This window comes from Scatophagus argus, chromosome 10 (assembly GCF_020382885.2).
Source record: "Scatophagus argus isolate fScaArg1 chromosome 10, fScaArg1.pri, whole genome shotgun sequence".
Lineage (NCBI taxonomy): Eukaryota > Metazoa > Chordata > Actinopteri > Scatophagidae > Scatophagus > Scatophagus argus.
The window spans coordinates 6479690-6486940 of NC_058502.1; positions in this window are offsets into that span (position 1 = coordinate 6479690).

Below are 7251 nucleotides of genomic sequence, written 5' to 3' on the forward strand. Positions count from 1 at the left end.
CTCAAAGGTGAGGTTGAAAACAACTTTTGCTTACAGGCATGAATCTGTGTGTTCTCACCGTAGGGGCGTATGCTGTACTATAGAGAATGACATTCATCTGCTTTTGGAAATCACCCATCTGTTCTCCTGCTGTAGTATGAATTGATTATTTTTGGTAGTAGTGTGTATTTTTACGCAATAAAGATACTTTTCTGAAGTGCTTGCCTTTTCTCTCTAATTCTTGCACGTGTTTATATTTAGAGGCACAATGAGGGTGAGAGAGGAGCAGGAGGCTGGAGAATATTAGGAGGTGGAGGATAGGATGAAGGGGTAAGAAGGGAATTTTCATAGTTTGTATGCAAATGTTTCATAATCCTGTCTCTGGTTTGCAATAAAAATCAACAAATATCCTAAGGGACACTGCAGACACTTCAAAATGACAAAATTGACTTTCATAGTAAAACTGATCCCAGTGAGGTCAGACAGGAAATCCTGCTGCAGCCTGCATGTTAATGATCTTCCCATCTCGGTGTTGGTACTCGTACGAGAACGTCGCCGCTCACAGACAAAACACACAAATGCAGGAACATAGAGCAACATATCTGATAAACAAAACACAGATGTGAGTCATGCATTATGACATGCGTGACACACCCAGAAGCCCCACCCTGAGGCAGGCCTCGGTGAGAATTAGGCTTCACTCAGCATGTCTTGACAGCTCTGGTTTCTCTGTTAAAGGGGGGAGGAAGGAGAGGGAAAATGACAAGAGGGTGAGAAATACAGTGTGAGGGAGGGACAGTAAGGGAGAGTAAGTAAAGACCGTGGGAGGCAGAGAGATTAACTGGTTTTAAGTTAAAAAGAAAACAAGTCACCAGTCAGAGACCAACATGTGTGCTGTACTTTTTACTCCCATAGTGTGTGTTCTTGGTGTGTCCCGTCTCATTTTTTTCTTCATAATAAATCACAGGGCAGCAATAGCAAGGGCTGACAAGTTCAAGCATGAAGCACTAATATAGCAGTTACCAATATATTATTCATATTTTCCTCCACTAGAGAAGAAATTCCCACAAAAAACAAAAAAGCCAAAAAGGCCAACAACCTTTCGAGAAATGTAACTTAAAACCAATCCAGATCAGATTACTCAGAATCCTCACTTAAAGTCATTATATTTCACCAGGATATACCAAAGTGGAACCTGATATTACATTTCGATATTACATTTACAATCTACTTAATGGCAGTGAATGAAGAAGTTTTTGGATTCTTTACTTAAGTTAAAATACAAAAATCTAACCATTACAAGTAAATGTCACATGTGGCACTGGAGTATAATCAGCAAAACGTGCTGTGAAAAGAAAAGCTACTCATTCGCCAATAAACCTCTGTGGCTAATACATAATCATTATTACATTATCAGGTTTTCGATTCTGGAGCATCAGTGGGTAAGAAGCATTTTATTGTTGTAGCGGGCTGAGGCTGAGTATATCCAAAAGCTCACAGAATAGATCATGACATGATTAAATGAGGCTCTGCAGCACAAATTCAAGTTTTTCCTCTTGAACTTTTCTCTCATCTTTGCTTTTTAGCGCATAAGAACCCAGACCTGGGAAAACTGTAGGGGACATAAAACAGATCAAATGCACGACAGGTAACATATTTGTGAAGTTGTTTTGGAAAAAGTACCTCCTAGTGTCCAAGATCTGTAATGTCACATATACAGTACATAGACAAAAGTATCCAGACACGCTTCTTTATGGGTCTGTTTCAGGGGTTTCAGATTAGCCAGCTGATTAACAATAGAAACGTTTTATTACATGCACTCTTCTTGTATACTTTATAGACAGAAGTATTGGGCCACCTGACCATAACACAAACAGGGACTTTATTGATATTGCAATTAAATAAACAGCTTTGCCGCAGTAACAGCTTCAGCTCCACTGGGAAGGCTTCCCACATGATTTTTAGTGTTTCTGTGGGAATGTTTGCCCATTCATGCAGTAGAGCATTTGTGAGGTCACACGCTGATGTTGGACCAAAAGGCCTGGCTCACAATCTCATTCCCAGTTCATCCCAGAAGTGTTGGATGGGGTTGAGGTCAGGAGGTCAAGTTCTTCCACACCAAACTCATCCATCCATGTCTTCATGGACTTTCTATTCCAGTCACGCTGGAATAGAAAAGGGTCTTCAACAAACTGTTGCCAAAAGGTTGGAAGCATAGCATTGTCCAAAATGTCTTGGTGTGCTGAAGCATTAAGATTTCCCTTCACTGGAAGTCAGGGGCCGAGCCCAAATCCTGAAAAACAGCCCCATAAAGAGGTGTGTCTGGATACTTTTGTCCATATAGTGTACCTCATCATCACAGTGTGGTCATTCCAGCCTTGTGCTCTGACTTAGTTTGCTGTCCATTATTTGTGTTTCTCCGTGATAACCACTAGAGGTCAGACTTGATCAGCAAATCAACTTCTAATACTTTTTCATCTTCCACCTGCCCAACACACTTTGTCTTCTCACTCCAACTTGCACTTTTAGAGGTGTCAATCAAATTGTGGCCCCGTCAAAAATAATGAAAAAAAGAGGAAATTTGACAATCAAGGTGAAGTCAATGTCATCCCTTACCCCTACACAAAGCTGTATCAAGTGGTTTTCAGTGGGAGTGGGTTTCGATCCACCTCCTAGGTGCTTTCCGCTGAGAAGAAGAACTGAAGAACATTGAGATGTTCCCCTTCACGGTTCTCCCCAGGGTTCTCCCCAGTGTTCTGCCACCTCATACCAGGATGGGGCTCAGAGGATCTTAGGGCTCTGATGGAACAATCTGGGTTCAGAAGTCACTGTGAGGGACTGGCCACATTGTCAGAACACAAGAGACGTTTGAATCTGGAGGACTTGTAGAGGTATGTATCATGAGGCCTATAGATTAATGTTAAGTACCTGGATTACTAGACAACCAAGTAAATAGCCAACATGTTTGGGATTACCATAAACCTCGATTTTAGCTGGACTGTGCCTTTTAAGGCAGAGGAGGCGTGGACTGTGCTGTGTTGTGCTGCTACATATAATCAGAAAATACTGATTGTTTAAGTTGTTTATCAAAAGGTGGATTGGATTAATTTATCAAGATTTTAGATGTATTTTTGGTGATTTTTTTTATACTGTACCTTTAAGAACAGGAAAGACAGGGAAAGGAGTGGAAGTTGGTGGCAGATATGAGACCAAGGTCCCGAGCTGAATTCAACCACGGGTGCATGTGTTGCATTTACACTAACTGAGCCACAAGGAAATGGTATCTGTTTAATGTGCTGTTCTAAGTAGCATGAAAACTCAAGACCAAAACTTAATGTCAGCTATTTTTTTTGTTTGTTTGTTTGTTCTTACATTGTGAAGGTTATTATCAGTCCTGGTGACTCAGACGCCTGTTTTAGTTTGTTTCTCATCTTCCTGGCAACCTTCATTTCCTATAGAAAATGTCAAATGCCGTCAATGTAACCGAGGACAGGCCTCTTTGCAGACTCTCTAATGTGAGATGTTTTCTTTGTGAACCCAAGCAGGCGATGAGTTTTGATGTTTTTATGCTTTAAGTGTTCTTATCATGGGGATCTCACGTTGAGTATACGCATGTTCAACATTTATATGTAAGTAGCACCGTGATTTCAAAATGGCAGAGCTGGAGGAAATATTCAGACCTTTCACTTGAGTTAAAGGTTTCAGTAGTTTTATCTTTCTGCATGGAATCTTAATCTGTAAAGGAACTGCGACAATCAAATAAATGTAGTGGTGTAAAAAGTACAATTTTCCCTTTCACTCATAGCAGAGTAGAAGCAAAACATGGCGAGTACCTAAGATTTACACATAAGCACAGGAAATGTCCTCAGTTATCCAACCCTGCAAAATAGCCCTGTTGATTAAAACAGATGATAATCTGCATTTCTGTTACTGGAATTACATCAACAAACCAGCCTAATTTTCAGTTTTGAGAAGAAAGTTTCCAAGAAGAAACCACTTGACATAATTCTTTTCCTCTTTCTCAGCATTTAGCTTTCTAGAATTTGTAAGGAAATCCACAGTAGACAAAGAGATTTGAGACTTGAGACGAAACTCTTGAGTTCTTCAAGCGATACCTTCACACTCAGAAACAATCCAGAGACTCATTTCTCTGTTGAACTTGTCTCAGCATGTGTCTCACCTGACCATCCCATGCACACAGTAATGCTGTGAGAGGCTTGGACAGTGAGGGACTTGCTGAGAGGATTGCTCATGGTTTCACCACCTGGTGATTTGGAACAAAGGAGTTGGCCAGTTGTCTTTTCAGGGGCTTTCCATGTGCTGATGACTGTAGCGTTTGGCTTTCATCGCTTCAACAAGCAGCTATGGTATTGATCATTCCAACCTGTGACTCAACACAACATGTAAAGAACCTGTAAGAAGTCTGAAGAGTTAAATCATCAGCATTATTTATAACTGGAGTCAGTCGACCTCTCAGGTGTCCATTGAGTTAAGGCCATTTGTGAACTCAGTGGAGGTGACTCTGTACATGTTAAATCTGACCTGCAGCACATGCTACATGCCCGTTCTGTACTTTGAAAGGTGAGGCCGACTCGGTGAGCTCATTCCTCATGAATTCACGCTGTCAGAGGATTGGTTAGTTTCTGTTCCCTGCTTGAGTAGGTAGGAAAGGAACTGAGGTCCAGCACTGTGGGTGCAGGACTCTTTCCACAGGGGACAGAAAGGAAAACAGAAAGTGTGTCAGCACAGGGGTTTGTCTGTTTTTGTTGGATAACAACAGGGAGATAAGATGGACTCTTCTTCTCTGACAGTCGTAAATCTGGATGTTTGTCCACAGTGAGAATACGACACTTTCACTTCTGATTTACTTCTACCAGGTTTGTGTGTTACATTAAAACATCCGTGGCTCACATTCTTGGTAGATGTACTCTGAATTACCGCAAGTCCAGCTTGGTTATGATGTGATAAATTTTTGCGAATAATTCAAGTCATCCAGAGAAGCAAAACACAAAATTTTCACAAAGATCAAACTCTCCAATGGGAGGATTTGCCACTTTTCTCCATATTTATATCAAAGTAAACTGAAAACTTCTGGGGCTTGTGACTATTGGTCAGACAAAACAATATGAAGTCATCATGTTTGGACTTGTTGTGTGCATTCTTAACTTTTGTGATATCTTGCAGCTACGCACAATAATTAATTAAAAATAAGCAACAGATTAATGAGTGCTATAAGCAGCCCTAAACTGAATTGAACTGAACCATGTGCACAAACATGGACTACAACAACCCACGTCCATTATCAAGTATGTCTCTGTCTGTCTGTCTCTCTCTCTCTCTCTCACACACACACACACGCAAATAAGCAAGTAATTGTCTATTCATGCCATCTAAATGTATCATACTTTTTCTTCTCACACATGCAAAAGCAGCTCGTCAAACAGGGCTGTTGGAGCAAAGAATCGTGACTGCTTTTCTGTCGTAGCTCCTGTGCTGGTACACCGCAGTGAGCAGTTGGCGTACTTTGCCACATGCTGTTGGCTCAGTCGCTGATAACTGCCATAACCCACAGGTGCAGAAAGATAAAGCCTTTTGCACTACTGACAGCCACAGACACAAGCAAAGGTGATCTGTGGCCACAAACCTAAATTATGATAAACAACTACGCCGTGGATCTGCATGGGAAGCAGGCTTGAACAGTTCAGCGGTTGAGTTCAGGTGCACTGCCATTAGCCATGAACATGCAGGCTTCATAGTTTCCCTGAAGAGAAAAAACACTTCTTTTTTGTTATGTGATTGAAGTGGGATCGAAGACAAGCTTTTACAGCTCATCATACATAATTGAAGGGCTACACTTTTTGGTAAAATTCTCCCGGCTGGATTGTTGTACTACAAAAGTAATTGTTTTGTAGGAAGGGAATCTTTTGTTGTTGCAGATTTCATTTGCAGAGCTTGGCACATAAGACAAAGGTCTTGTCTGCAATGTTACATTATGTAAGATAAGATAAGATAAGATGGCCTTTATTAGTCCCAGACTGGGGACATTCACATTGTTAACACAGAAAAAAATAAAGGTGCAGGTAGGTTCAGTGAAAAAAAGATATATAAAATAAAACAAAACAAAAAACAAAACAGGATATTTACACCCTTTTATTTAAAGAAACTGGCACACACACACACGCTATTTACCGAATGTAAATGTAAATAATATTTACTGATGTCTGTTTCACCACTGCTGCATATATTTTTTGTGCGTTTTAAGTCCATGTGGGCTGTGCACTTCCATGTGCATGATGTAACAAATAAACACATTTAAGTCACCAACTACTGAAACAAAGAGAGCGGGAGGAATCAGCTGAATGAAACTGGTGAAACGGATTTTAGCTTTTATGTTCCAACGAAATCTTTATTGTCCACTTGCCTATAAATCTGTAACTTTATAATCTGCTGTTGTCTTTTGAAGCTAAGCTGTTTAGTGTTAACAGCAGTCTGGTCTGCCAGTCTTAATCATTGTTTTAATTATTTTCATTAGATTTCTTATATTGTTTTCAACTCATGAGTCTTATTCAGGCTATTTTTATTGGCCAGTTGCTATTCTTTTTAAAAACTTATATCTATTATTTATGTGTTTGATTGAATTGTGTCTTCCTGCGTCGTGTGGTTTATCTTTAGACTATCCACATAATATTTTTTATATATAGCTGCAACTTCCGTGGTGGCTCCCGCTCTGTGCAAGCGCGTCGCACTTCCACCTGAAATGAAATGTAAATACAAATAAAGTTTCGCTTGAGTCTTGCACCCAAATGCGTCCAGGATGGTAGCAGAGAGCCCACATCTTCGGAAATATCAAATCCGTCTGAGCACCAGACAGTCTCCTTTACAACCACTATCATAATTTCCTAACAGTCAAAACGGTATCACATCATCATTGCAATACCTGCACTCACCCATACATGAATACCCAAATAAATGCACACATGCCTACATTCAGTCTACTTATCATCAAGTGCATGAGTTTTTCTTTCGTTTTCCTGACTCACTCGCCTAGAATGGACTCATTGCGGGATAATGATTTATTTCTAGGGCTGTCTCACGAAATAGAGTGTGACGCGACCTGTCTGTCTCCCTCAGTGACGCTCCTTTGTGCACAGTAGGTGGGATATGCTTTTTGGTATTGAGTCAGACAGATGGAAGCCCCCTGGCGGCGGCGAGCTGCAACTACAAGGTTGTGAGAGAGAGCGAGAGAGAGAGAGAGAGAGAGAGAGAGAGAGA